Source organism: Elaeis guineensis, chromosome 5, assembly GCF_000442705.2.
Source record: "Elaeis guineensis isolate ETL-2024a chromosome 5, EG11, whole genome shotgun sequence".
Lineage (NCBI taxonomy): Eukaryota > Viridiplantae > Streptophyta > Magnoliopsida > Arecales > Arecaceae > Elaeis > Elaeis guineensis.
In genome coordinates this window covers 98,322,231-98,330,847 of record NC_025997.2, presented here as the reverse complement: position 1 = coordinate 98,330,847, position 8,617 = coordinate 98,322,231, and the positions used below count along the sequence as shown (strand labels likewise).

At 35.6% G+C, this 8,617-nt stretch overlaps 1 pseudogene; it reads left to right on the top strand.

Annotated features, from left to right (window-relative positions):
• Nucleotides 1-4,410: 4,410 nt before the first annotated feature.
• Nucleotides 4,411-4,508, top strand: LOC114913395 (small nucleolar RNA R71; annotated as a pseudogene).
• Nucleotides 4,509-8,617: the final 4,109 nt, after the last annotated feature.

The window sequence follows — 8,617 nt, the reverse complement described above, 5'->3', positions numbered from 1 at the left end:
TGGATTGAAATTTCCAAGTAGGAGCTTGGGGAGTGGATGTAGGTACAAGGTTGGCACCGAATCACTATAAATCCTTTGTTTGTGGTGTGTCTAATTGCTCTTCTTTAACTCTTCACTACTCTCTTGCATTCTTGCTTTTAGCCATTAGTCTTGAATTAATTTTACTCTCCCTATTTATTTAACTTTATCAAATATTTTTCATAAGTCATAAGTTAAGCTTAAAATTTTTAGAAACCCAATTCACCCCCCCTCTTGGGTTGCATAGCTGGGCAACAAGTAGGATGAGTTGAGATCGTATCCTCAAAGACCTTGGGCTAAGTTGAGATTAAAAGACAGAAGTGTTATTTTGATTTAGAAAATAAATTATCTTAAAATTTATATAATTAAAAAATAAAGAGCTCGAGAGTTTTGAATTAATTTGCATTAGCAGAGTTGTATCTCTTTTTTAATTAAATAGATATGATTAATCTTAGAAAAAATACCTATCTTTCCTCGGCACGCCCCATATCCGTAGATCACGGTGCGTCTCCAAAAAGTACTAGGTAAACAACTCTTCTTTCCTCGGTACGCCCCGTACCCGTAGATCACGGTGCGTCTCCAGAAAGTAAAAGTTGTTCCTAATATTAATCTAACAGGAAAGCATAAATAAAAGCATATGAAAGATAGCAAATAAAGAACTCATGATGATTTAAATAAAATGCATAATCTTTATTGCATATAAAGAAATTCAAGAAAGTTTAGAACAATAAACTATCTCTATGTCGTTACAAACTTTCTTCTCCACTCCCGAGACTGCTAGCCTAGCTGCTCATGAAGTAGTCCCTTTCTATTCCTCTATGCAAGGCTCTAGAAGAATTTTTGGGCTCCTCCTCTAATGGGAGTACAAAAGTCTTTTTATAGATGTTAGGAGGGAGGAGTTTTACATGATTTTTCGATGTGGGACTAAAAAATTCTCTTGAAGTATTTCCAAAAATTAAATTTTTTTCCTTTAATTTCCAGATCTCTCGCCACTATGTCCGCCATGCCAAATTCCCTGCGAACCTGCCATCCTGTGCGCCCGCTGCCACTCACGTGCCCACGCGCTTGTGCCCGCGCCTGCTGCCACTCGCGCTTGTGCCCACGCCCACTCGCGCACCCAGGAAGCTTTTATTTCTTTTTGATTACCAAAAAAAAATTTTTGTTTCTTCACAATAACGTCTAAATCATTTTGGATTCCTTGCATAGTATCTTCATTTTCTATAATACCGTATGTATCTTTTTTTTATTTTAATTTTATTTTAAGTCTACTTTTCTTCAAACTTGAGTCTTTTTGATCTATGAATCGGACTCTTTGTATCGGCGATCATCTTTTCTGTAAAACATAAAAAGAAGCATCAAATTCTTAATAAATAAAATAAATTAAATATGATTTTTTGCTTTAAATGACTTAAATTAAGTATTTATCACATCCTCCAACTTGAATTTTGCTCATCCTCGAGTAAAATAGATATATCAGCATTGTATACCGACTCGGTCTTGAATCAAAAATTAGGTTAGGCATCTCAAAAGATAGATGATATCTGGTCAGACCATTAAAGAGATACTTCATTGGATTATCAATTTGACCTAATTAGTGGTTGAGTATTAACTAAAGAAATTTCTAGAGCTTTTCTTTCACCAACTCCCCACTTTACTTTTTAAATCCTCTAACTTAATGTGAGAGGGGTTTATTATCTTCTTGCAATTTAGTCCCCTTACTATCCACTTTTTTTTTTTTTTTTAACATTGCCCACCTTTTTACGCAAACCACAACACTTAGGCGAAGGGGCCCGGTTACTCAGTAAGAAACCAATATTTTTTTTTTAAATAAAAAGTATAATTTAAGGAGAATTTTTGCATACCTCGACCTTTCCACCCAATCTCTCATGAAGAAGATTCTTTATTGAGATCAGTAAGAAGAGGGTTGTAGAATCACTCCTAAAATTTGGTCTAGTCCAAATCCTACCATTCATTGGATTTTCATAATAATTTATTCCTCAGTATCTCTAAAATTATCTTGACCGTTAATCATTCATTTATTAGGATGCCTAATTGACTCTTAATCAAAATAAAATTTGGATACACAAAACTAATTATTTCTGACCATACTCGAGGATTTGATTAATTTCCATTTTCTTTCCCCCCCAACTTAATCTACATTGTCCTCAATGGAGTAGGAAAGCAAAGAAAATAAAAGGAGAGAATGCACCTAGGATAATTTTGCTTCGAAAGTTGAAGATAGCTTCATTGATTAATAGGCTCTTGTTCTAAATTTCTGTAGCTGCAGTAAAGTAAAAAAAATATGAAATCGTTGGGTTGCCTCCCAACAAGTGCTAAGTTTTACATCTTCAGCCAGACGTCAAGTTTATTGATAGACTCTTCCATACAGAGCGATCCTTTAAAAAAATAAAGATCAATTAAAATAAAATAAAAAAAAATTAGGTTGCCTTCCAAAAAGTGCTAAGTTTAACATCTTCAGCCAGACGTCATATGCAATAAAACCAACAAAAGGTGGGCAATGGCTCATACTTGATTGTCCATGGAGGAATGGTTTTATCGTGTGGTGTATCCAACAAGGTGTTAACTTCTTTCATATATCCCTTAAAGTCATACACTCCAAAGTGAGCCAAGCAAGTATCTAAGGGGTTTGGTGCTAGAATTGTGGGTGTTGCATCTTCTATAATGTCTTCTAGTGTATCTACTTTGAAGCAACTATCCATTGATGGTCCTTGGGAAGCACCAAACACATTTAGTCTCAGTTTCTTATTCTCAAATGATATGTCCATGACTCCTGTCCTACAATTAATGCATGCATTTGCTGTAGCTAGAAAGGGTCATCCTAAGATAATGGAAATTTATCTTGGGTTGCCACTTAGTTCCATGTCGAGAATCAAAAAATTAACTGAAAAGTAAAACTCATCTACCTTGACCAAGATATCCTCAAGCATTCCATGTGGTTCTTTAATTGATCTGTCAGCTAATTGCAGTGTGACTGATGTGGGTTTCAGTTCTCTGAATCCAAAAAGTTCATACACTGAACTAGGTAAAAGATTCACACTTGCCCCTTAGTCCAGAAGAGCTTTTTCAATGTGATAATTTCCTATAACACAGAAAATGATGGGGGCTCCTGGGTCCTTAAGCTTTGGAGGAGTGGCATGCTGGAAGACAGAACTAGCCTATTTAGTGAGGCATACTTTCTTTGGAATTTGTGATCTAGATTTATATTTTTGGGTGCACAAATTCTTCAAAAATTTGGCATAAGCAGGGACCTGTTTGATTGCGTCTAGACGGGGAAGATTAATTTGGACTTGTTTAAACAATTTCAATATCTCGTCAAGTCTTCTTCCCTTCTTATCTGCAGGAATAGGATTTTTCAGGGCATCTAGAAATGGGGCTTTAGGCAAGTAAGATGCTGGGTTAACAGGTTCTTTCATCTCTTCAGATTTCTTCTTTTCTGTTGTAGCTAAAATTGGTTGCTCTTGTTGTTGGATTGCTTCAGGTTGATTTAAGATTTTTCTGCTTCTAAGGGTCATGATCAATTTGGCATGTTTGGAAAAAGTTTCAAGACCAATGGAGCTTTCAGCCATGTACTGACCTTTTGCGTTATTAATAGGCTGACTAGGTAATTTGCCTTCTTCCCTCCTACTGAAAGCTGTTGCTAGCTGACCTATCTGGGTCTCTAGCTTCGCTATTGATTGCGTATGGGAGTGAAGGAGTTGGGTATTCATTTCTAGTCCTTTAAGTGCTTGCAGTACCTTTTCTTCGAAAGTCGAGCTATGAGTACTCGGAGTGGGTTGAGGAGGGTTCTGGTATTGTGGCTGGGATGGCTGCCTAAAAGTTACATCTGGGTAACCTGATCTTTGTTGCACCAGAGGAACCACTGGTTGTGATTTCCATAAGAAATTCGGATGGTTTCTCCATCCTGGATTGTACGTACTAGAATAGGGGTTGTTCCCTGGTCTATGAGTAGTTTGGGCTTGATGGACTTGTTCTTGTACATGTTCAGAAAACTGTGGTGCAACCTGATAATCATTCACACAATGAGTGGGGCTCGAACACAATGCATATATATCTTGTATCTGATGGGATGGAGAAGGTGACTGTCCCATACTTAATAATCGATCTAACTTTTGGGACAATTCATCTACCTTATGATGGATATCTATGGCATTTTCTACTTCATATATTCTACCTCTTTTTGGGTTTAACATGAGTTTATCTCTAATAGAGGCAGACATATGATGTAATAAATTTTCACTTAAAATTTCAAACTGTTGCCATGCCTCATCCTCACTTTTCAGCATGAATGTCCCACCGCATGATGCATCGACTATTTGTCGATGTCTTTCAGATAGCTCATCATAAAAATATTGGATTAACTACCACTTGGGTACAGCATGGTGGGGATATTTTTTAATAAGGTCCTTTAATCTCTCCCATGTTTTATGAAACATTTCTCCATCTAATTGGAAAAAACTAGTTATGGCTTTCTTTATTTGATTAGTTTTTCCTATGAGAAAATATTTCTTGAGAAACTCTCCTTGCAGCTGGTCCTAGGTTGATATAGTCATGGAATCCAAAGTATGTAGCCAGTATTTGGCTTTGTCCTTAAGTGAGAAAGGGAATAATTTTAACCTAAGAGCATCATCGGAGAAGTTGTGAATTTTGACAGTTGAGCATATCTCAAGAAATTCTTCAAGATGTTTATAAGGGTCCTCATTACTAAGTCCATAAAATGAAGGTAATATTTGGATTATACTGGACTTAATTTCATATTGAGTGGCCTCCACAGGGGGCACTTGAATACACGAAGAGTAGGTATATGTGGAAGAAGTAAAGTACTCCTTCAATTGCCTGGGTGGATCATTCTCCTGATTTCGGTCCATATTTTTACGTCTGTTGGCTCTAAAGGTTCTTTCTATTTCTGGATCAAAAGGTTGGATTTCTGGTCGTAACGATCTACGGCCAAGCATACACCTTACAATTATACTTTAGAGCAAACACAAAAAATTTTAGTTTTTATAATATATATATATATATATTTTTTTTTTTTATAATAAAGTGAGAAAAGAGTGAAGAAAATCTAAAGAGAAGAACCTAAGAATCTTAAATCTATAAAAAGAGAGAAATTAGTTAATATTTAGATGTTAATTGCAATCAACTTAAACAAGCATAGACTCTCTATCCTAAGGTTAACTTACATCTAGACAGCTCCTAACTTTCAAGATCGCCTTTGAGCACTCCAAGCTTAAGACTGACTAACTGACTCGGTCAGGTAAGCGTAAGATGTGAGAGGTTCCCTGCTCGTTGCTTTCCTTAGATACCAACTTAGTTGGCCAAGTCAGTCAACGAAACCAATTGAAAATCACTTTCTTTAACCACTTGCCTTAGACATCGAGTAATTAACCAATCCGCACTCGGTTCAACTCTAGAGCTTTCTTATCCTATTGAGCTCAAAATTCTTAGGGGTCAATGTCTAATTAATTTTAGATTAAGGTCTAGGTTATGCAAATGCAAGGGAGTGATTTGTGGGCCAAGGAAGGGGCATCAAATCACCACCTTATCTTAGTTAATGGGTTGTGCCCTTAAAGTTAATTATGGAGATGTAATGCAAAGAAACAAGTTATCCAATCAAGTTAAAAATTTTTATATTTAAGGTTACGCTATTTTAGTTAAGTGTTATAAAATGTCAGTGGCTTTTTTTTTAATTTTTTTTTTAAAATTTAACCATGCCAAGGTCCCCGGCAACGGTGCCAAAATTTGATGCGCAGTCGTTGATAGCACCAAAAATTATTCTACTCACTACGTAGGTAGGATGAGTCGAGATCGTATCCTCAGGGACCTTGGGCTAAGTTGAGATTAAAAGACAGAAGCATTGTTTTGATTTAGAAAATAAATTATCTTAAAATTTATGTAATTAGAAAATAAAGAGCTCGGGAGTTTTAAATTAATTTGCACTAGCAGAGTTGTAGTCATTGATAGCACCAAAAATAACTCTACTCACTACGTAGGTAGGATGAGTCGAGATCGTATCCTCAGGGACCTTGGGCTAAGTTGAGATTACAAAATAAAAGAAAGAAGTGTTGTTTTTGATTTAGAAAATAAATTATCTTCAAATTGATGTAATTAAAAAATAAAGAGCTCGAGAATTTTAAATTAATTTTGCACTAGCAGAGTTGTATCTTCTTTTTAATTTAATAGATGCGATTAATCTTAGAAAAAATACCTATCTTTTCTCGGCACACCCCGTACCCATAGATCACGGTATGTCTCCGGAAAGTATTAGGTAAACAACTCTTCTTTCCTTGGCACGCCCCGTACCCGTAGATCACGGCGCATCTCTGAAAAGTAAAAGTTGTTCCTAATATTAATCTAATAGGAAAGCATAAATAAAAGCATATAAAAGAGAGCAAATAAAGAACTCATGATAATTTAAATAAAAAGTATAATCTTTATTTCATATAAAGAAATACAAGAAAGTTTAGAACAATAAACCATCTCTGTGTCGTTACAAAATTTTTTCTCCACTTTCGAGACTGCTAGCCTAGCTGCTTATGAAGTAGTCCCTTTCTATTCCTCTATGCAAGGCTCTAGAAGAATTACTGGGCTCCTCCTCTAATGGGAGTATAAAAGTCTTTTTATAGGTGTTAGGAGGGAGGAGTTTTATATGATTTTTCGATGTGGGACTAAAGAATCCTCTAGAAGTATTTTCAAAAATTAAATTTTTCCTTTAATTTCTAGATCTCTCGCCACTGTGTCCGCCATGCCAAATTCCCCGCGAACCCACCGTCCCGTGCGCCCGCTGCCGCGTCCGCTGTGCCCGCGCCCACTCGCGCGCCCACATGCTTGTGCCCATGCCCAGGAAGCTTTTGTTTCTTTTTGATTACCAAAAAGAAACTTTTGTTTCTTTAAAATGATGCCAATATCCTTTTTAGATTCTTTACATAGTATCTTCATTTTCTATAATACCGTATGCATCCTTCTTTTATTTTAATTTTATTTTAAATCTAATTTTCTTTAAACTTGAATTTTTTTGATCTATGAATCAGACTCTTTATATCGGCGATCACTTTTCCTGTAAAACATAAAAAGAAGCATCAAATTTTTAATAAATAAAATAAATTAAATATAATTTTCTACTTTAAATGACTTAAATTAAGTGTTTATCACACCTTCCAACTTGAATTTTGCTCGTCCTTGAGTAAAATAGATATATCAGCATTGTGTACCGACTCGGTCTTGAATAAAAAGTTAGTTTAGGCATTCCAAAAGATAGATGATACCTGATCAGACCATTTAAGAGATACTTCATTGGATTATCAATTTCACCTAATTAGTGGCTGAGTATTAACTAAAAAAATTTCAAGAATTTTTCTTTCACCAACTCCTCACTTTACTCTTTAAATCCTCTAACTTAATGTAATTGCGCAGTCATTGATAGCACCAAAAATAACTCTACTCACTACGTAGGTAGGATGAGTCGAGATCGTATCCTCAGGGACCTTGGGCTAAGTTGAGATTAAAAGACAGAAGCATTGTTTTGATTTAAAAAATAAATTATCTTAAAATTTATGTAATTAGAAAATAAAGAGCTTGGAAGTTTTGAATTAATTTGCACTAGCAGAGTTGTATCTCTTTTTTAATTAAATAGATGTGATTAATCTTAGAAAAAATACCTATCTTTCCTCGGCATGCCCCGTATCCGTAGATCACGGTGCGTCTCTGGAAAGTACTAGGTAAACAACTCTTCTTTCTTTGGCACGCCCCGTACAAGTAGATCACGGTGCATCTTCGGAAAGTAAAAGTTATTCTTAATATTAATCTAACAGAAAAGCATAAATAAAAGTATATGAAAGATAGCAAATAAAGAACTCATGATGATTTAAATAAAAAGTATAATCTTTATTGCATATAAAGAAATATAAGAAAGTTTAGAACAATAAACCATCTCTGTGTCGTTACAAACTTTTTTCTCTACTCCCGAGACTGCTAGCCTAGCTGCTCATGAAGTAGTCCCTTTCTATTCCTCTATGCAAGGCTCTTGAAGAATTTCTGGGCTCCTCCTCTAATGGGAGTACAAAAGCCTTTTTATAGGTATTAGGAGGGAGGAGTTTTACATGATTTTTTGATGTGGGACTAAAAAATCCTCTTGAAGTATTTCCAAAAATTAAAATTTTTTTCTTTAATTTCCAGATCTCTCGCCACTGTGTCCGCCATGCCAAATTCCCTACGAACCCACCGTCCCGTGCGCCCGCTGCCACTTGCGCGCCCACGTGCTTGTGCCCGCGCCCGCTGCCACTCGCACTTGTGCCCGCACCCACTCGCGTGCCCAGGAAACTTTTGTTTCTTTTTGATTACCAAAAAAAAACTTTTGTTTCTTCACAATAACGTCTAAATCCTTTTGGATTCCTTACATAGTATCTTCATTTTCTATAATACCGTATGCATCCTTCTTTTATTTTAATTTTATTTTAAGTCTAATTTTCTTCAAACTTGAGTCTTTTTGATCTATGAATCGGACTCTTTGTATCGACAATCATCTTTTCTGTAAAACATAAAAAGAAGCATCAAATTCTTAATAAATAAAATAAATTAAATA